The 22,670-nt window shown below is 41.7% G+C and overlaps 1 protein-coding gene across 1 annotated transcript in view; it reads right to left on the reverse strand.

Moving 5' to 3' along the window:
* SPATS2L (spermatogenesis associated serine rich 2 like) overlaps positions 1 to 22,670 on the reverse strand; it is a 169,436-nt gene that overhangs the window by 127,499 nt on the left and 19,267 nt on the right. The window contains exon 2 of the mRNA XM_060016346.1: positions 19,881 to 19,929. The gene's annotated coding sequence lies outside the window, so the exon portion shown is untranslated. The remainder of the gene's footprint in view (positions 1 to 19,880; positions 19,930 to 22,670) is intronic.

Here is a 22,670-nt window from a genome sequence, read left to right on the forward strand (position 1 = left end):
CCTCCTCCTTCAGTTTAAGGCTATGTAAATCCACCATGGATTCTGAATACAATATTAGAGAATCCCTTTGGTAACAATTATGCATGTCAGAACACCAGGAATAATGGAATACTAACTAAAATACATCAGGTGTTGGATAAAGGTTACTGACAGGCTAATATATTTATTTTTTAATGGAAAATTTTAGTCCCTGATAAAATAAAATACGTGCCATTCATTTAATTTTCTCAGGATCTTGAAAAGCGTCTTGCCTTCACTGTTTTTATTGCAAACACGTTGCTGTAGTCACAAAATCGTCTACCATACATTAAGTTTATTCACTTAACAAACACTTCTTCCTCTGCATTGCAGGTATGTACACAGCCGGAGGAAAGCTTCCCATTGCTGGTTGGTGCATCTAAAAACACAAATACCGAGAGATGTTGTGCGCTTCCTCCCAGCAAGTGTTCAGCTACAGAAGAAATATACAAACACGCCTCTCCCTCAGCAGTTCTCATTGACTTGCAGCCATTGACTTCATAGTGGCGCATTTCATTTTCAAAACACTTTCATAAACGTGATTGGGAACCATGCTGGGAGATTAACTTTTGGTGATAACACAAAACCTGATAAGACTTGTTTTTCGGAAGGTTCTCGGCAGTGAAGGAACATATGGTACACTCTTTGCTGAGCATAACTCCTTACACCCAAGAACTGAGATTTCCTTAACTCATTCTCTGTATTGCTGAAGGCCAAAGTCCTCAACACTCCAAAAAAAAAATTAACTGCTCTCAGTCCTGGTCAGTCACTATCCACTTGGCTTTGGGTCCACATTAAAACCTTGTATTAAGAGAGAAAGAGGAGGGTGGGAGGGAGGGAGACGCAAGAGGGAAGAGATATGGGAACATATGTATCACTGATTCACTTTGTTATGAAGCAGAAACTAACACACCATTGTAAAGCAATTATACTCCAATAAAGATGTAAAAAAAAAAAAAGAATATATCCTCTGATCAAAATTTAAAAAAAAAGAGAAAGAAATAAACAAGGTATAAGCCCCAAAGGACAACAAATGGGAGAGGAGACAAAAACGGCTGAGACACAATTCTGAAAGATAGAAAGCAAACAGAGGAATGGTACCTGACTCAGCAGAGGCAGGTGAGAAGAATACAAAGGAGAAGCCAGCAAGTTGGGCCCCAAAGAACGCCCAGGAAGGCTAAGAGGCTGGAGACCAGACATTACAGAGGACAGTGTGAGGCACCGGGCTGAAAACAAGGGGCTGAGGCGGAAGCCTGGATAGTAACCATGACGCCTCCAGCCCTGCTCCCATTCAAAGCTGAGGATGGGGGCTACTCTTAGACCCCTAGGCAGGAGTTGTGGGTTCCATTAGTGGCAGATTAAGTGGCCACAATAGGAAGATCATTTGGGGAGGGAGTAAGGTGGCTTCTAACAAAGTGAACTGGCTGAAAGAAATGAATTCCTGTCCTTCAGTGGTTGGATGAGACTAGCAATTAGCAGAAGACCAGAAGGAGAGGTTTTGAGGATACCCAGGAAAGTCTAGGGACTACTGTCATCATTTCCTTGACCTGGACATCAGGAACCTTGGGTTTAAGATCCTGCCTGTGTCCCTGACTCTTCATGTAGCCTTTGACTTACTTTTCCTTTCCAGGCTGCAGTTCCCTCATTGTAAAATGAAGGGTTAACAGTCCTAGGGTCCTGTTATTCTGAGATGCTCACGCTTCCCAGCAGATCCAAAATGACAGAGTCTCAGGGGTCTCTGACATGGTGCCGTGCAGCCCGAGGCTTCACTGACTTCTCGGGGTCCTTGCAGCTCCCACAGCAGGTGGTTGCCATTCCTGGATGTGATGCAATGACGTCATCCTTCCAAAAAGGCTGTTTTCAAGAAACTTGCATCAAAAGTACAGGACAGGACTCTAAGGCACTTACGATATGCCCGTATCCACTCTCCATTTATCCATATAACAAAGTAAAAGCATTGTCAGGTGCAGCTAACCCAAACTCAACTGCTTTACTCTCACACTTTTCTTTTTTTCTTAGTGAAACTCAGGAGAAAAGAAAAGAGTGAAAAACTCAACACTCCTCCCTCTTTTCAAGGGGCAACTCTGAAAACAGAAAAATAGTTAACATTTATTGAACACTTAGGACGGGTCTGAGGTACTGGGCTAGAAGGTTTACATGTCTTTTCTCACTAGATTCTCAAATACCCCCATTTTACAGATGAGGAAATCGAGGCTCCAAGAGCTTAAGTCATCTACTGGTACACGTGGAGGGGCCAGTGTCAAACCGAGGTCTCTAAACTACGGGGGGCCACACTCTTGTTCCTACTATTTTCGGCCCAGGTAGCCAGTCCCCTGGACACTGCAAGAGAGCATTCTGCAATCCAGCCTCCAGTGATGTTTCCAGTAGCTTCAAAGGATTGACATGATTGGCCCTTCTGCTGAAAAGCTAGGAGGCATTCTGAAAAATCAATACTGGCTCCTGCAAGAAGCAGCCTTGCCCAAAGCTAATTGAAAGCCATCTCAACATTTTCAGAACTGTGGCCATAGTCATCTGTCTTGTGGCATACCATGTCCCATCATGCAGTAAATCACTTCCAAATCACATCTACATGTTCACTCATACAAAACAGCAGACCACGATATTTTTTGTCATTGCCCAGTAACTCCTCCACCTAAACTCAGAGCACTGGTGTTGTGGCTTACACAATAGGCAGCTTGCTGACTTTACTATTTTAAAGTACCACTTTTTCAGGGTTTGTCACAAGTCATTTTAAATTTCATTTAGCTCTAACTTGTTATATAACTTTATGTTTAGAGACAATGTCCTCTGCTGCATCAACAAGCTGTGTTGGAAAATACCATTATTTGGGGTCTAAACATTTTTTTGGCAAACTTTGATTCTACCCTTTTAGAAGGCCATTAAATAGGGTGGTAATGAAAAAGGGAAGTTATATGGCTTATTGCAAGACGTTAATCTGGAAAACTAAAAGATATATATTTTGATATTTAATCTGGATTCATGGTATGGCCTTGAGACTTCAATTTCACTTACCATAAGTGAACCCAAAGACCAAATCATTATTCAGTGTAACTCTGCAAACCAAATGATCATCTACCTCGTTACTAGAGACTAGAACTCAGAGAAGAAACTGGCAGATTTGGTGGGGTGGATATTTGTGGTTTGGTCATCATCCAGTATCTACTCACTCCCAATTCTCCTGGCCACAAAAGCTCCATTTTGCTACCTCCAGAAAGGGTGGGGAGTGAGGTATATGACCCAGGATGAACCCATCAGCACATCATTCCATATGTCTCAGTTATGGGTTCGACAAAACCCCAAATGGGCACTCAGGCCAAAGAGAAGCCAATCCAGGGCTTTGCTTAAGGCTATTAGGAAATTGGACTTTCTTTCTGCTAGGCTTGAATGGAAGAGGACGATGGAACTAAAGCTGCCTTAGCCATCTTGTGAACACGAGCTCAGAGAGGAGAGTACACAAAAGAACACAGAGGAAGCAGGAGTCAAGAATCACAGCCCAGTCAACCCCCGCCAAAGAGGTTTCCTGAAAGTCCCATCTAACGATCTCTCCACTGGCTACCCCTAGCTGCAAGGGAGGTGTGGAAATGCAGTCTTTTGGCTGGGCACGCTATGCCCTTGAATAAAACCAGGGTGTGCTACTAAGGAAGAAGGAAAGAAAGGGTGTCGGAGGGGCAATTGGTAGTCTCCTCTGTGGCCTGTTTCGGTTGGGTTTTCTGTGCTCACTATAGAAAACAGAGATCCTATATATGTAAAGGAGTCTACAAATTAGAGATAAAGTAAAAACACACAAGTGTTTGATTTATAAAATCTTTCATTAGGGTAACCTGATTCTCCTTTTATAGTAGATTCATTTGAAATCATTACTCAATCTTAAAATACGGTATCTACAATTAAAAGTGCAGGATCAGCAGGCATGTGCAGCGGCCCAATTTTGCATATTCAGTGTAGTTACTGAAAAAAAAATGTTGCTAAAAATGTTAAATATCCTAATTTCTTCTTAAATTATAGGGATAAATCATACTACATATTTATGAGTTCACTGTCTCAAGGCAGGAATTTTTCTGTTTCAAATTTTGCCTTAGAATTCTATAGGTTAGGTTAGAAATGGTAACAAGTATGGGAATCTTTGAATTGACATTCAGTTCTCAGGCGATAGCTTTAAAAACTAGAGAAGCAGCTGCTATTAAGAATTTTTTTTCACTAGTCACAAAGACACATCATACATTAGAGGATATACGGCATGCCAAAATGAGGTGCTCTCTGAAATTATTTAGTGTGGCACAAGAAAAGCAAGATAAACAAGAAAACAGCATTTATTGCACCAAGGGAGATAAGAGACTGAGGACTCACAAGGCTGGATTGTTAACAGACATCCTGCCTTTGGTCTAGAGTCATGCAGGCAACAATAAATGGCGTCTGTAAATCATTTTCATATAATTTCAGTACTGGAAGGAAGCTTGAAAATCACTGAATTCAACCCTCTCACTCTACAGAGGAGAAAAACTTGGACCTAAAAAAACTCTAAGGTTCTACTAATTCATGGAAGAGCCAGGATCAAAATACAGTTTGCTTTCCTAACTCGTGGCACAATAGTCTTTCCACCAACTTCCATTCAGAAGTTACAGAATTAAGAAGTCAACCCGCCAGATGTGCACTGTAATTTACCTCTATGTTGACTGTGAACTCATTCTGAAATTGTAGTTTTACAGGTAGGAGGAACTGATTGTAATACCATGACATCTGCCAAGAGTGCTTAATGAGAAAAATATATGACATCTCGCCTCACTGAGCTAAACCTGGCCCAGGGTGTATGGACATAGAGGCCTTCCTTGATACCAAAGGAAGAGGCTGAGGGGCTGTAAGGGTTAACAGCTGGCGGGACTTTTATTTTCTAGTGGAGGTTAATTCTCTGTCACTCTTTCCTTCAACTGCTTCCCACCTACTGCTGAAGTTCCCCTGAAACACATTCCCCTGCAACGTGACCCTTACCTTAAGCTCTCCCCAAACATTCAAAACTAGGGTAATCAACAAGTGATGGAAAAACTAGATCATGTGAAGGTCTCTCTCCAAAGCATCAGAAGACAGAATCACGAAAAACCTTTCAGAGTGGGTTGGTTTGAATGTACTACAAATAATAAGATGAATCCTTCTTATTAATACACTTCCATCATACGGCAGCTTGTAATTATGAGAAATGCAGTAAGTCCCCCACTCAGCAGTTTCTCAGACCTAGCATTTGGGAGTAGGAAGGAACCCCAGAGATGGTCTAATAGGTTGAGTTCCTTCGTTTTGCAGAGATTAGGAAGAAAGCTTATAATCTCTGCTAAATCAGGTGTAGGAAAGAGCAGTTACTGTTCTCAAATCATGGCATATTCAGCTGAAGTACGTTTACAAATATATTCTCCTGAAGAGCATCACATGAGGTGTCTAGAACCCATCATTTTCATACGGTTTGACTCATATTTTCCTCTTTTCAATTAAAAATAAACTTTGTTGGTTCTTTCTTATTAGGAAAAGCAGTATATGTTTAGAGTAGGAAATTAAAGACACACAAAAATGAAGAACATTTGAAATGCTCATGGATCTTACTACCCAGAGAACCACTTTAAAAACACTTAAATAGGGCTTCCCTGGTGGCGCAGTGGTTGAGAGTCTGCCTGCCGATGCAGGGGACACGGGTTTGTGCCCTGGTCCGGGAAGATCCCACATGCCGTGGAGCGGCTGGGCCTGTGAGCCATGGCCACTGAGCCTGCGCGTCCGGAGCCTGTGCTCCACAACGGGAGAGGCCACAACAGTGAAAGGCCCACGTACCGCCAAAAAAAAATAAAAAAAATAAAAAAAATAAAAACACTTAAATAGGGTAAGCTGTGACAAAGTGAGAGAGTGGCATGGACATATATACACTACCAAACGTAAGGCAGATAGCTAGTTGGAAGCAGCCGCAAAGCACAGGGAGATCAGCTCGGTGCTTTGTGACTGCCTGGAGGGGTGGGATAGGGAGGGTGGGAGGGAGGGAGATGCAAGAGGGAGGAGATATGGGGACATATGTATATGTATAACTGATTCACTTTGTTATACAGCAGAAACTAACACACCATTGTAAAGCAATTATACTCCAATAAAGATGTAAAAAAAAAAAATCCTTAAATATATTTCCAGGTCATTTTCTAAGAATATATCCATATATTACCAAAATGTGATCATTCTGTGCATACTTGTTTTTTTTAATAATGGGATCTTATCACTTAACAATATATGATGAACATCTTTTCATTATCAATATTTAACTATATCATCTATAGTAGCTGAACAGTATTTCACTATTTGTAACATAATATATTTAACTAATCTGTTATTGTTGTACATGTAAGTAATTTCCTATTTACCCTATTATGAACAATGGTGTGATTGACACCTTCGTGGCCAAAACCTTTGCACATATCTTTAATTATTTCCTTAGCATAAATTCCTAGAAATAAAACTTCTGTGACAAAACAGTGAACACATTTTTAAAGGTCTTTTAGAAATACATATTGCCTCCACCAATTGAGTCAATAGTTTAATTTACTTGAGTTACATGCAAATCAAGTGCTCTGATCAGTTCAGCACTTCATGAAGAGAAACCATATAGGCTTGGGTTGGTGAAGTGTAATAGATGTGCTATTATCTATAATTCTGATGAGTGTTAACTGCAAACACCTTAATCAATTAGATAATTGTTTTTACTAGAAGCTCTCTCTTTATCTACTTCCAGTCACGGCTGACTTATACACTCCATTTTGATTCTTTCTTTGGAATTTGATGTCTTTTTCCCCCTCTTGTGTAAGTACTCTTTTTACACACTTACCAATATTCTTAAAGAGATTCTAGATGTTTAGTCCCTGGCAACATTCTTGTAGTGCACTGATTACATGCATCAGCTAGAAAATCTATCATCCAACTTATGCTCCCCATTAGATGGCAGAACCGGTTTGCAGTTTGACATTTTAAGGAAATGATAAAAACAACACCTGAAGTTCAGGCAAAATTGACAAGTACCTACAAGGCTAAAGAGAAGAAGTAGAATGTGTTGTCAGGCTGCACATTGTACTTTAAATTTTTTATTTATTCATTTTTATTCTACCTGGTTCCAAAAAGGACTTAAAGCAGCTTTTCTTTTTAAAAGTATCTTCTAAATTGGACATTTTCACATCACTGAGGCTGCCAACTTCTTTCCTAACATAAGGATATCCTTCTACCGTGACTGCTTGCTATATTTGAAAACTGAATGGCAAGGATATTGTTCTTATCCAGAAAAGAGGAAAAAATAACTCATTATGATCATGACTCCTGCCTGGAAGACCCTCCAAACAGCACGCCCTAGGTATGAAATGCAAGTCTCGTAAGAAACCAGGAAGAACTCCATTTCTAGGATGTATGAGAGCTCCATTAAATCACAAAAGTTCAGGCCTTTGGGGATTCACTTCTCCCAAGGGACTGTAAATACACAGAGCTCCAGCATCTTGACTTGTGAGAACACTGTGAGACCCAAAAACACACAGGGGGGCCTGAGAGCAGGGAAAGCCAGGCCGGGCATCACCGGGAGGAGGGAAGCTTCCATCTCCCCTGGACCAGCTGCAGGAAACACCCATCTCCCGCTCGGCTTGTCCTTCTGAGTCTCCTCTTTCTGCTTCTTCCCAAGTCCTCCCTCTATTCCAGCACCACCCATCAGACCTCTCGGGGGTCTGGCTCTGGTGTCCTGTCCCACATTTTGAAACATGGGGTTTTTCAGCCCGTGGTCTTTCTATTTTTTTTTTTAATAAGGAAATGGAGATCCATTTTTTAAAAATAAATTTATTTATTTATTTATTTTTGGCTGTGTTGGGTCTTCATTGCTGCATGTGGGCTTTCTCTAGTTGTGGTGAGCGGGGGCTACTCTTTGTTGTGGTGCGCGGGCTTCTCATTGCGGTGGCTTCTCTTGTTGCAGAGTATGGCCTCTAGGCACGCAGGCTTCAGTAGTTGTGGCATGCAGGCTCAGTAGTTGTGGCTCGCAGGCTCTAGAGCGCAGGCTCAGTAGTGGTGGCGCACGGGCTTCGTTGCTCCGTTGCATGTGGGATCTTCCTGGACCAGGGCTCAAACCCGTGTCCCCTGCATTGGCAGGCGGATTCTTAACCACTGTGCCACCAGGGAAGCCCCAGCCTGTGGTCTTTCTAAATTTAGACTCCATTTCCATCTCTCTTCCATTGGCCTAAATCTTGCCTGATATCTCCTATTTCAGGGCTGGGTGTTGAAAAGCATGGTCCCAGACCCCATGTTTTACACTGAAGGACCCTTCATGACAAGTACTCAGTATGTAGTAAACAGAAGACTTGGAAGAAAATAAATTTTGCGTGATTTAGAAAAAAAGGGAGGGGTGTTAGTGCTACATTAATGTTAAAGGGGTTAAAGGGAACGAATGTCATTGAACTTACTTGGCATGTTAAAAGTGTTACACTGAGTTTTGCCTATGCTCTAAATACTCCCAGATGCTACCATTTAGGAATAAAAGGATCATTTTCATTGTGAAACCTGGGGTTTTCTGAAATTTCAAAAAAACCCTCAAGACAAACATGCAGTGTTTCATCTGAACCAGCAGTATATCCAAGGAGCAAGGGCCAGATTCAACAATAAGACCCCCCAATAGAAAATATCTTATCGACAGTTAGCCCAAAATTAACCCTGATGTTTTAGCATTTCACAATCTACACCGGGCCCTTTCAAATAATCATTTCATTTGATCCTCCCCACAGTTTAGTAAGGTAGGTGTTACTGGTACCACCTCAGAGATGACGAATCGGGCTCCCAGGGGTTACGTGATGCACTCAAGGCACTCAGGCAGCTAGTTCAGTAGTTGAGAACGTGGGCACTGAGGCAGACCCCCGAGGTTCAAGTCCAGGCCCTGCCCATGCTAACTGTGTGAACTTGGGCAACTAACTTGTTTTCACTATGCCTCAGTGTCTACATCCTAAAACACAGACAAATAACAATACTACCGGCCTCACAAGGCCGCTGTGAGGATTAGTTGAATTAGTACATTAACGCGGTTACAGAACTAGTCCGTCTGTCTGCGGGTGCCCGCCACACAGTCGGCGCTTAAGAAATGTTCGCAAGACTCAATTCCCAGAGCTAAGAGTTTTAAGGCCAGATGAGGTATCCTTATCTTCACGTGGCTTCCATGATTCATACTTTTATCAGTACAGAAATTAGCAATCTCTCACCAAAGAAAAAGACATGCTAAAAGGAAACCTTGAACTGGATACAATGACTCAAAAAGGAAGGAGAGGGCAAAAGTTCAAGTGTGGCTTCTTAAAAGAACCCCATTTATTTTTGTTTCCGGAAACATACTGCATACCATTTAAGTATGTTCAGTCATTTTAGAGCACAATGAAAGGTCAAGCTAAATGGAAGTAATATTTGTATAGCCCATGGTGACTGTCCGGGAGTCTGTTTCCCATGGCCTGGTCCTGGGTGCGGACAAATGAGGCACTTCTAGAGCCGCGGAGAAAGGGGCTGTGCCCCCCCGCCAGTCCTCCCCCCAGCCCTGCGCCCACTCCACGCGAGCTCTCGGGCAAGAGAGGGGAACAAAGATGCAGCTGGCAACGCTGGAGTGCTGGAGAAAAGAGCAATTTCACCCAGGGAAGAGAGAGGGCAGTGGGAAATGGGCAGAGGAATACTACCAGGACACATTTTCTTGTTTCTAGTTTCTTGCAGCCACGGGGGCAAAAAAGGAGGCTGAAGCGCAGAGAAGGTGGTGTTGGGAGGACAGAGAGAAACAGAGCGACCGACCAAGACACGGTGATGGCAGGAAAAAAGCGCAGGCGGCTGGAATAACTACCAAAAAAGGACCAGTCTGCAGAAGATACCAAAGCAGCAGAGTGTCATGGCAGAGAAGTTCTGGAAAAGTAGGCATGTCAGAGGCCCATAAAGGGGGGCCACATAAGGCCAGGAATGAGTGATTTCTCAGTCCTATTCCAGTACGCAGGAGGGACTGGGAGATGACCACGGTGGGGCTCTTAGCCGTCATCTATAGATTGCAGTTGTGATGCAGGTTGAGGTTCCTTCCTAGAAATCATACCACCTTCTAAAGCAACATGTGAAGTGTGCTTCTCCTGGCACAAGCATGGTCTGGAGGGTTCAAAAGTCAAGTACAGTGTGAAGGAATCCAATTAAGGAACTCAGGGAGTCTCTGACACAAGGGTTACATGTGAAAAAGGAAATCTCACTTGAAACAGGAACATATTCAGCATTAAAACACAAAGTTATGGACTGTCATTCAGCCCAGAAGTTCTGCATGTCACAAATGTAAAAATAATGATTACATGTGTACAGCACTTTAAAGTTTACAAAGAAGTTTTATAAAAGTCTGTCCCACGTGGATGCTTTTCATGCCCCAACATGACATGTTCTTTGTATTATTATGAGTCCCTAAGAATTGGCTTTATGCTACTGCAAACACTTTTTTTAATCTATAAATAGTCCTCATAGAATTTTAGCTGAAGTACTATACATAATAGGCAAACAGTGGGTTCTAGGTACTGAATCTATTCTAAAATATCTACTACTTTCCCAGAATGACTAATTAAATATAATTTACATGACCTGAACGAGGTGTAAATATTGCAATACTCTGCACAGACCATTAAGCATATTTCATTAAGAGAAGTTTCTATATTTCCAAACCCTCAGATATTCTAAAGGGGTACTATAGGTGAAAGACCCCTCAAGGGTCTTTAAAAACAGCTCTTCATAGCATAAACAGGAAGCCTGCTATAAGGTAATGAAGAATGATGGAATAACAATGATTGTGGCCTATTTCCACAAAGAAGCATGGAAAAAAGATAACACGCTAATATTACTCCCAGTTTGCTGAGTTAAAAGGAACTGTTTTGTCATTAGGCAAGTGTCTTATTTACTCTTTGCCCTATATACAATAATAACGTGTTGTTGAGAGTCAAGAGTTCACGTTAGTATTTTTTAATTTAGGAAAAAGGGAAAATTATAAACACTAAAGAAATTTTTCTGGTTGACACAGTTGAGCATGCCTGGAGGGTGATGTGTACTTTGTACCCAAATCTATATTAAATGTTCTATCCTTGAGGGACTTCCATGGTGGCGCAGTGGTTAAGACTCCGCCTGCCAATGCAGGGGACATGGGTTTGAGCCCTGGTCCAGGAAGATCCCACATGCCACGAAACAACTAAGCCCGTGTGCTACAACTACTGAGCCTGCGCTCTAGAGCCTGCGAGCCACAACTACTGAGCCCACATGCCACGACTATTGAAGCCGTGTGCCTAGAGCCCGTGTTCCGCAACAAGAGAAGCCACCACAATGAAGAGTAGCCCCGCTCGCTGCAGCTAGAGAAAGCCCGCGCGCAGCAACGACCCAACACAGCCAAGAAAACAAAAACGTCCTGTCCTTGAGATACAGAGATAACATTTCTGACCTACAGTTAGCAGAGCATTCATTTTGAGGTTCTTTCTCTCAGCTCTGATGATAAATTTGTGCTGATTTACCCTCTTTGGGTCATCTGGTTTCCTACATTACTGACAGCATACATTTGGGAGACAGCTGCCTGGCGTTGTGAGAGAAGTTGCAGCTTGGAGGAAGGAAGTGAAGCAGCGAGCTAACCCTTGGTCTTGGCACTGGGTGCGTGCCAACTGATGTATTAAAAGCAAAATTCTATAAAGTTGAAACTGATACTGTCAGTATGGTAAGAACTCTGCAAACCTATTTACATTAAGAAAAACTGTGATAAGCTAAAACTTTTCACTGGATATGCTAACTTCTGGAGTAAATTAAGCCTCCTGGAAGGTTGTATCAGTTCCTTTAATACTGCTGAGTATTCAGGTTGTTCCAAGTTTGGGTTTCTCCAAGCCCTTATTCTCCATCATACTGGAAGGTCCCAGTCTACTAAATTTGGATACTGATTCCTTGATCAGAAGTAATGTGGCCCAGAGTATATCTGGCCCAATATATAAATCACCAATATACAGATCACAGAAAGACCTACCTGAATATATTCCTTCATTCAACAAATACTAATGGAACATTTCTTATGTATCAAGCAGTAGTCACAGCACTGGAAATACTAGTGAACAGAACTTACAGTCAGCCGGTGGTCTACCATGGGGCTAGCTGACTAGGTCATGCACCATTTTGCTAAATCTTTGAGCAGACCATAGAGAAAGAAGAAGAAAAGAGAACATTAACTCATTAGCAGAGAGCAAGCTTAGAGGACAAAGCCACATCTCTCCTACTTGTTGAGTTCCTCTCCCTAACTCTTTGTCACTCTAGGTGAGCAACTGCATGCCTCTTAACTGGCTGCCAGAGCCCTCTTCAAGCTCTCTTTTCAGAAAGCTTTGCAGAAGTCTTATAAACAATTCTGCTATTCCAGAAAATGTTAATGCGCAAGGTACGCCTTTGAAAAAAAAGGAAAATTCCTGTGAGATTTTTGTCTCAGTAACTAGGAATGCAGTTAGGCCTATGCTCGGCACTTCGTTAGTTCCCAGAGCCAAGAGATCTCAGGGTTAGGAGAACAAAGCTACCAAGATGCTTTAGCTGTTGCCTATGGCTGGCCCAAAATTCAAGAGTTAAAGCCTGAGAATGTTTTACCCCTTTACTTTAATTTCCCGTTTAAGTAACTTCCAAATACCAAAGCTTAGAGGACCTAGAAGGCAAAATCCTTTCCACTGCTTTATCGAAAAATTATGTACGCTGTGATTTATTGCTAATGCTGGTCTTTCAAAGCATTAGTCAGGACACCTGCAAACCTTTGGACAACAGCTGTCAATACAAGTTTAACATTTCATGGGTCAGCACGTATAATCTGACAAATAATAAATCATCCTCATAACCTAACCAGTGTGAGGCACTGGGTTGGTAATCTATTGAGAGTTGGTTTAAAAAGTATAAACCACAGATTACATTATAACTCAGCACTTGGGAAAATGGAGACCGGGTAAAATAATGATTGTTGTTACCACTTCTCTTTCTTCGGTGGTAGAAAGAACTTTTCTTTTTACATAAAGATACTTCACTGTCTGTTAACAACATAAAATTTGGTTCTTACATTATGTGTATGTGCTTTAAAAACAAAGAATTTCTGCACTCTGTATAGCTATATAGTGAATGTTCCAAAGGGGACAATACTCTATTTAGGACTTGCCAGGGCAATATTTGATAGCAATATTTAACTTGTTTGGGAAGATATGCATCGATTTTTCAGGGATATAAACATTTTCATCATTTCCGTTATTAAAATATTATAAGTAACTGCTTGAGCCCTGGTAGAACAAATGCTATGTATCAAATACCCACTGGTGTGAGGAACAGCTGGATACGTCTGTCTAGAAATGGCTGTGATATATTCCAATATACTTTAATAGGTTCACAAGAGAAAAAAATTAAGGTCCTTTAGTGGTATGATGACTTGCTTGTGGTACACAGTCTCTGTGTACCTCTCTTACCTTCTTTCCACATTGGCATAAAATTTTAGGTCAAGTCAGGCTGTCAGTGAAGACTGCATCAGCATTAAGAATCCTAAAATTCATTTAATGCCTTCTTTCTGACCAGAGGTAAAGCACTAGCTAAAGGTAGAAGTGGAGTCAAACCTTAGAGAAGCAGCCTGGGCAGAAGGACCCCTTGGGACCTACAGAGAATTTTCAACATCTAATGAAAGTGATTTCAACTTCAGTGTTCACCTCAAGAAAAATAGAAGCCCAGACTCAGTTAGGTGCATTGACATGTATTGAAGAAAATGCTCATATATACTTCCGTATTTAAATTTCTTTGATTCCTTTTATTCAAACCCCTTAAAGAGAGTTGAGTCAGTAGCAACTATAGAAACATTAATACCAGTGGTAGGCAGAAGCTCACAGGGATGCCTCATTTCCTGAGATGGCCCAGACATGCAGGGCTAGAGCTCCCAGGAACCTTGTCTACCCTATGTGACCTTTTCCCCTCACCTGAGGCTGACTGGTCAAAAGGCGGTCATCGACCTAAGTTGGATAAATTAGGTTCCCTCTTCTTGGAGCCTCAGACTTTGAACTATGAACCCCAGCACGTAGACGTCATCAGCACTCCATCACACTGACAGCAGTGCCTTAGAGAAGAGACCACAAAGCCCTATGTCGAGTCTGCAAGGCCTTCCCTGGTGGTGGCCCTTCATGCAGTTTGAAGGTTCTACCATCCCTTCAATGCTATAGATGCCCCAGGATCCTGCCAATAAAACAATTCAAAAATAATTCTGTTTTGGTTTAAGCTAGCCAGTCAGTTTCTGTAGCTTCCAATCAAAACAGCCCTGTAGGTTAAGGACGTTAGTACTTTAATAAGAAGCTACGTTTTGTTAAAGGTGAAGTAGAAGGGACAGGACCATAATTCCTTCTGTTTGTAGGAAACTCCATTTTACAGATGCTCTCACATGTGATCACTGTCAGGGCCAGGGAAGGGTTGCTATTATCCCCTCAGGAGAGAGAAAAGGCAAGGACAGCTCAGAGAGGGTACTGCCTCCGTGCTGTGGCCTGATTGCTGGCAAGTGGCAGAACTAGGCTTAGAACCAGGTCTCCTGAATGCTGGTCAAGCACCCTTCCCACTACACCTCGGTGTGTATGTATATATGTAACCATAAAGGAATCTTACAGGGAATATAAGCAAAACAGAAAAACAGAGCTATTCTGAGTATATACATCTTTTCATTTTTTCCTACCCAACTCCAAACCAAGGGCTTGGGGAAAGTCTTAATAAAGTAAAAAATATAAACTATTGCCTTATGATGATATTTGTCAATAAAAACATTAAGACCAAGAAGTGCCTCTTTTTGACCCGGATAGTAAGTTTACCTTCTCCTACACATTTTAACTATTAGCAGGGAGTAGCCTTTGAACTACAGGGCAGTGGCGTCCAAGGTATTTTCATCTTACACGTTTGAACAAAAAAAGGTTTGGCTGTTTGTTTATGATTCATATATATGTATTATTGTACTAACTACATATAATCATTTGTTACAATTCATATACATGTATTATTGTATATACATTATAAAACATAAAAAAATAGAATAGAATGACAGAATTGATGTACTATTTTGCTAACCATGATGTCTCAAGTCAAATACACCCAGGACGAGATTCATGACTAATTAACCACAGTGGATATAAATCTGTACGTCTTCCAGATAATTTAGAATTTTGGTGGCCAGCTTCTTGCAAGATCGGATTAGATGAACACTGTCATTACCTCATAACAGGGCCGACAGAGTTCATGTTAAACTTTGACATTTTCTTGTTGCTTGCAATATTAAAATTATCTTCAATTTATGGGAATTCTTTGTAGAATCTTTTTAAGACTCTGTGAGGGTTTGTTAAAACTAAAACACAGAATTTGTAAATACAGTTGACCAGGCATGATATATTCCGCAAAATAACCAAAGCAGATGAGCCAGAGGGGAAGCCACTGTGAAGAGGAGGCCTCACCTCCCTCTCTCCAGGTGATACTCGACCATTTGACACGTGGACCCAGGAATGATGCCAGTGCCAATATAGTCACCATCTGTTATCATAATGCTTCATGATAATAAAATGAATGTAAATGAAAATTCTAATCACTGTCTTTCTCAACCAAATGAATCTTCTCAAGAGCTCCCTGTGGGTACATATCCTATCTTGGAGGCCACTTTGCCAGGCAGTGAGGCAGTAGTTTACTTCTAGAGTCACTTATAATCACAGGAATCTCTTGGCCTAAAACTATGCAGGACAAGGATAAACCAACCTGGGTTGGAAAGAGTTTATTTTGCCTTTTTAAAAACTTTTAAAATTATGAACTCTAAGCCACAACCAGAAAAGCACATGAAACATTAATGTTTGATGTATATACTGTGTATTACCCATGCAACTGCCAGCCCCTGTCAAAAACCAGAACATTGTCAGCACTTGCAGGAGCCCCGCAACTCCTCTCTCTCCCCCAGCATGCCTTTCAGAGGGAACCACTATCCTGATTCTTTCAGTAATAAATTCCTGGCCACTTATGTCTGTAACCCTTAGCAACAGAGTTTAGTTTTGTCTGTTTTCATACTTTACATAAATGAAATAAAATTGCTATGTATACTTAGTATCTTCTTTCTTTTAACATTACGTCTTAAGATGTATCCCTCTTCTTGTGTGTAGCACTAATTTATTCTTTTTTCATTGCTGCATAATATTCCGCTATATAGTTATAGGCATCATAATTCCTTACGATTCCACCACCGTTTATTCATCCATTCTACTATTGATGGATATTCTGTGTTTCTAATTTGAGATGAATACAAATAATGCTGCTAAGAACAATTTACACATCTCTGGATGTACGCAAGTGTACATTTCTCTAGAATACACAGACAAGTGCACACCTGTGCATGCATGAGAGTGGAATTGCTGGATGGGACCTTAGTTTCTAAAACAAAACAAAACAAAACAAAAACCTAAGAAAGGTTAATTCCAGTGAATCACTTAGAAATCAATTTTAATATAAACTAACTCTTATGTAGCCATGAGGAAAGTTCATTAAATTACTAGATTTATCTTTCCCTAGACTTTCACTTCTGCACACTGACTAAATTTGAACCAAGACATTAAATGCATTTAACTCTGTTAAAAAATAGTCTGAAAATTTCCAATAATTTACTGAAGCCAATACCCCCAAATCTCCTTTCCCCACCACATATATATTTTTTACATACTGTAATTGCATTTTTCCTTTTAATGAGGGCCAATATTGTGTCTACTGAGAGAACAAAATGTTCATTCAAATTTTAAAGCAAGTTTGCACCAAAAGGTTTCAAGTTAGCACTCATATTGATCAAGCATGGAAAGTCAAAAATGTTAATCCTGAGCTAAACTGAGGAGTGCAAATACAAACAATAGAGATTAATTCCAACCTCAGAGTCTCCAATGTTTCATGACCATCATGAGTGACCTCCAAATGGACTACAGAAATGGGACATACTTGGATGACAACATTGTGGCACCAGCAAATCTGCTCCTCCGTCTCCCACTGTCTTATTGACAAAAAACGTAATAACTAGCATCTATGATAATGCCAGGCACTGACTGCCTATTAGTTCTTACATGCAATGCCTTTTTTATTCTGTTTTTTTTGTGTGTGTGGTACGTGGGCCTCTCACTGTTGCGGCCTCTCCCGTTGCGGAGCACAGTCTCCGGGCGTGCAGGCTCAGGGGCCATGGCTCACGGGCCCAGCCGCTCCGCAGCATGTGGGATCTTCCCGGACCGGGGTACGAACCCATGTCCCCTGCATCGGCAGGCGGACTCTCAACCACTGCGCCACCAGGGAAGCCCGCAATGCCTTTTTAATCCTTAAAACAACCCTATGAGCTATGTACTATTATCCTTCCCATTTTATAAAAGGAAACTGAAGCCCAGAGAGGGAAAGTAACTTGACCCAGGTCCCATGGCTGTAAGTGGTTGAGTTGGGAATCAAACCGGTTCCTGGTGCCTCAGTTCACACTCTACTGCCTGGCAACATGTTAGTTTTGTTGTTGTCATTGTTGTTATAATTTTGATTACCAAGAAGAATAGTTCTTTAAGACCAGGGCAAATGTGTGAACCAAAGGGGGAAAAAAAATCTATGTACGTTTGTTTTTATTGGAAATTTTTGTGGAAATGATTGTAACCAAGCAACTCTAATTCTGGGAGAACTAATTAAGAAATGAATTAAGGGATTCGATGGATACCCAAATTAGTCGTTAGAGCTTGAAGATCGGAGTTCTGGTCTAAATCCAGCTTTGGCACTTGCATCCCAAATAAACATGGCCAGATAAGTACCACAGCTCACAATTAAAATGCATTTAGATGGCTTATGCGTCCGCATGGGAGAGGTCGCTTCCTAATTGAATTCGGACACCTCTTCAGTTACTGTGGGTTTCATTTGCCATCTCCCTGTTCTTTTGTGACTGCCGGCAATAGGATTATGCTGAGGGAGAAATCATTTCAATCAGTGATGTCTGCAGAATGAGCGTAAAAAGATAAAAGTAAAGACTTTGAACTATAATTAGAAAATTCCTTAAGTGTGCTCATGTGACATGGGTTTGAGACTACGACCGACTGGCAAGATGAGTTACAGAATGGACGTCCAATGTCACTGTTCGGGGATGAGCAGCCAGTAAAACCGGCGTTCCAGCGTGAGACAACCGTAATCTTTCGCAGGCCAAAACGTTCCTGCTTTCTACCTCTAATATAATGAGTGACAGGCAGCTGGAGGCATCTCATTCTCCTGACAAAAATATGATCAGAATTGTTTTCAGTTGGTACGTCTTTCCATCAAGTTGTTTGTTGCCTTCCATCAGAATAATCAGAGCTTCTGATTATCTGGTACGTTCCAAGAAAACAGGAATTGATTGTGCCCTTGCTTGTCTGATGGGGAGAAGGCTGCCAGAATTTACATAGTAACTCTTCAGTTGCCTAATGGAAAGAAAAACTAAGCTGTGTGTGTGTGTGTGTGTGTGTGTGTGTGTGTGTGTGTGTGAAAGAAAAACTAAGGGGGGTGTGTGTGTGTGAGAGAGAGAGAGAGAGACAGAGACAGAGACAGAGACAGAGACAGAGAGGAAGAATCAACCAGTAGTTTCCATAATAATTCTCTCTGAACAACAATAAAGAAAATGTTTTCGTGGTGATTCAGATTTCGGATATGAGGAAGTAAAGTATTCTATTCCATTCATGGAAAACAACCAACGTTAATGGCTCTTTTCAAAAAGTTACAGTCATCTTACTACTGAAGTTTCAGGGTTATGTAAAAAGAATCAAGTTTAAACATTCATGGAAACATCCAGGTACAATAAGACCTCATTATTTTGGACTAATTCAATTTGGAATTTACAATCATTTGACAGGATCTAGACCAGAGGTGATCTTTTCACAGTGAAAAATGGCTTGCTAAGCAAATTACTTTAAACAAGCAAGACTGCTGGGGGGAAAAAAATAAAAATAAAAATATTTTTGTAAAGTATGAGGAACGAAAAATAACAACATGTTTCCCCTCCAACAAATACTTGTGATGAACCCAGTCAAATACCAATAACTGATAACAATAATAATTACCATTTAACTGAAGGTCAATCTTATATAGTCCACTTTACATACATGAGCTAGAAATATCCCAACAACTCTGCAAGATGGGTATAATCATCCCCATATTAAAGAGGAGGAAACTGAGGCTCAGAGAGGCAGGTGACATGCAGAGACTGTACAGTTACTAGGCAGCAGAAGCAAGATTCAAAGCCAGGCTGTCTGGCTCAAAGTCTGTGTCCTTCCACTCCCCACTCAATGCTGAGTGAGCACTGACGACTGCAAGCCAGACTTCCAGATTCACTGGACCAAGTTCTTCGACAACAGCAAAAATGGTCATCACTTCAAGGAGGGAAAGCCAAGTAGTCTGACCCCAGAGCCCACCACTCTTAACCATAATTCCTTTCTACAACACAACGATCTCTATAAATAAAGACTTTTCTCCCCTGGTACTTTGAGGTATTTCGCATGCATGAAACTACAGAAATCCATAGAAACGTCGATGTAGGTGATGTAGGTGGAGAGGGCACAGGTGGGTGGGGGAGGACTGCTTCCAGTCCTCTGCTCCTTGCCTCCAACCCCCATCCCCCACCCCATCATGAGCGACTTGTCTCTTCGGTCTGTACACCTAGACAGGAGCACTGTGGTGCTAAAATCCTGAAAGGCTGACAGACTGTGACAAGAGCTGTGGGAGTCAGCTGCAGGTGCAGGGGCAGCCAGCCATGTGGGCAGCAGGAGGATACAGAGAAGGGAGGGATCAGCTCTGCTTACCTGGGAATCCACGGAGATATTCCTGACAGTGGTCAGAGTCTGCAGTGCTCTAGGAGAAAAAGAAATTTGGGAAGTCAGATCTCACATTTCAAAGCCATACCACTCATCTCCCTCACACCCACACCCAAGCACAGGCTCTGGAGTCAGGCAGACAAGGAATTGGGTCTTACCTGTGACTTAAAGCCTCAGTTTACTCAACTGTAAAATGGGGGACAATATCAATAATAGTAGCTTCCTCACAGAGATGTTGGGAAGACTGGATAGTATATAATTTGTGCAATGAATTTGGCACACATAGTAGTGATATTTTAATAACAACAGCTAACATTTATTACTTTCTTACAAGGTGCTTGGCGTTGTTCTAGGGCCTCAATGGGTTAACTCTTCGATACTCTGAGGTAGGCACTATTACCACTGGCATTTTGCAGATACAGAAAATGAGGCGCCAAAAGGTGAAAGCACCTGTCTCATAAAAATATACAAGGGGCTTCCCTGGTGGCGCAGTGGTTGAGAATCTGCCTGCTAATGCAGGGGACACGGGTTCGAGCCCTGGTCTGGGAGGACCCACATGCCGCGGAGCAACTAGGCCCGTGAGCCACAACTACTGAGCCTGCACATCTGGAGCCTGTGCTCCGCAATAAGAGAGGCCGCGATAGTGAGAGGCCCGCGCACCGCGATGAAGAGCGGCCCCCGCTTGCCGCATCTAGAGAAAGTCCTCGCACAGAAACGAAGACCCAACACAGCAAAAGTAAATAAATTAATTAATAAACTCCTACCCCCAATATCTAAAAAATATACATATATATATATATATATATATATATATATATATATACATACACAAGGCAAGTGATGGAGCTGGGATTCTGTGACCATCTGACCACAGGGCCTAGACTTTAAACCACAGGGATATGCTGCCTAATTTACCACAAATAAATGTTAGTTACTGTTATTATCATTATTGTTTCTGTAATGATCTCCTTTCCAAAACATAGCCTGTAATATCCACACAAGCCCAGGGAACTCACCATTCAGCTAGTAACCACTTAGGCACAGAGACAGGTGCTGGACTCCTAAGTCAACCAGGCAATCACTCACTAAGTCAACAATCTCTTCAAGCGTTCCCTGAGAACCCCTCTGCATCCGTTGCTCTGTTAAGCACCGCGTGGGGCTTCAAATGCTCTGGTCACTGATCCTGCAAAGTCAGCTCAACCTCCATGAAACAACCGGGGAACGAGGACAGGAGGGAGCACTGGGAAGGACAGGACAGGACCTCAGGATGCTGGATGCTGTGCCTGGCTTGGCGCCATCTCTCTAGGTGACCTTTTCCAAGTCAGCTGACCTCTCCGGTTTTCATCTTTAAGCGAGAGGACTGACCTAGAGGCCCTTAAGCCCTGAGATTCGAATCCACCATTCTATTCTGACTCTCTTGTAATCAGACTCCCTTTCCTCCGAACAGTCCATTTCTGCGAGAATATATTGTAACCCTTCGTTTCTCTAACACACTGACTGAGCACAATGCCAGGCACTGTGAATAGCGCCCAGGATTAAAACACAAGACAAAGCCTACACTTTGTAATGAGCTCTGAGAGCACGATGAAGTCTCACCACGGGAAATCTCGGCCATCGGAAGACCAGGGAAGAGGGCAGCCCTTAGGACACCTGCGCGTGCCCGGTGGGCCCCCATCGGGGCTCTGGGTGTGGCCCCGAAGGACTCTGCACCAATCTTAGGACCCAGGGTCCCGGTGTCCCAGGTGCCCAGCAATCTGGGAAGGGGGTGGCATGCTAACCTTATGGGGCAGATAAGAATGTCTGTGAAAAATAAGGCACAAGCCAGACAACCAGGGAGATGCTTGAGCTGAGGGTTAGGTTTGTTTTCTGAAAGTAATAGTGTTGTGTGCAATAAACCAAAGAGATGAGAACTCAGCCGGCACTTAATTACTTGACTTTCTTCACTTTGATAAAGTACACCAATGGCCATTTTGATAGCGATCTTTTATGTATGTGTGTGTGAGTGCGCACGCGTGCCTGCTTCTTTGCGAAACACTTCGACAAAAGATGCTACCGACTTTATTTAAAGATCAGTTCATCACACTTAAGATATATTTGCTTTCACAGAAACTCCTTGGAGGGAAATAATTCAGTGAGTATAACACTTCCATTAAAAAGAAATTGATTTTAAAATGTGCTTTTCCAACTCTGACAAAAACAATTCTTTGATTTTCTTTATGTACCACAAAAGGCAAACATTGTTGTGTGGACAATGTAACAAATAACATGAGTTGTCAAATGAGACATTAAACATTTATTGATTTAATTTTTAATAAAGACTTTTAAACATAACCCAAAATGTCCATCAATCTTTGACATGGGAGGAAGCAGCATTTTGGTAAATTCCATCTCCTACCACAATTGAAGTCGCAGAAGATGTTTATGGTTCTTAGAGAGGGCAATGACGGTATTCTTTACAGGATGGTCAAATATTTGCAGCATATAACATTAGAAGGCACAAAAAGGTAGAACATAAAAATGTATTATTTTGACAGGTATTTAGGTAATGGATACACCCTCTTTGCTATGTCTCTACCGAAGTACCCAGTGCATGGGAGTCTACAGAGAATTTAGTTCCTAAATTGGTTCCACAAATGCTTTAAGCAATGGCAACATTGTTAGAGAACATGAATAAACTTCAAGGATGACAGCTCTGAGGAACAATACCCTCTTGGATATATAAATTATAGCTTTCTTAAGCCTAGAAAGAAAAATAAAATTTTAGTAGTGATCATCCCC

This window comes from Delphinus delphis, chromosome 7, assembly GCF_949987515.2.
Source record: "Delphinus delphis chromosome 7, mDelDel1.2, whole genome shotgun sequence".
Taxonomy (NCBI): domain Eukaryota; kingdom Metazoa; phylum Chordata; class Mammalia; order Artiodactyla; family Delphinidae; genus Delphinus; species Delphinus delphis.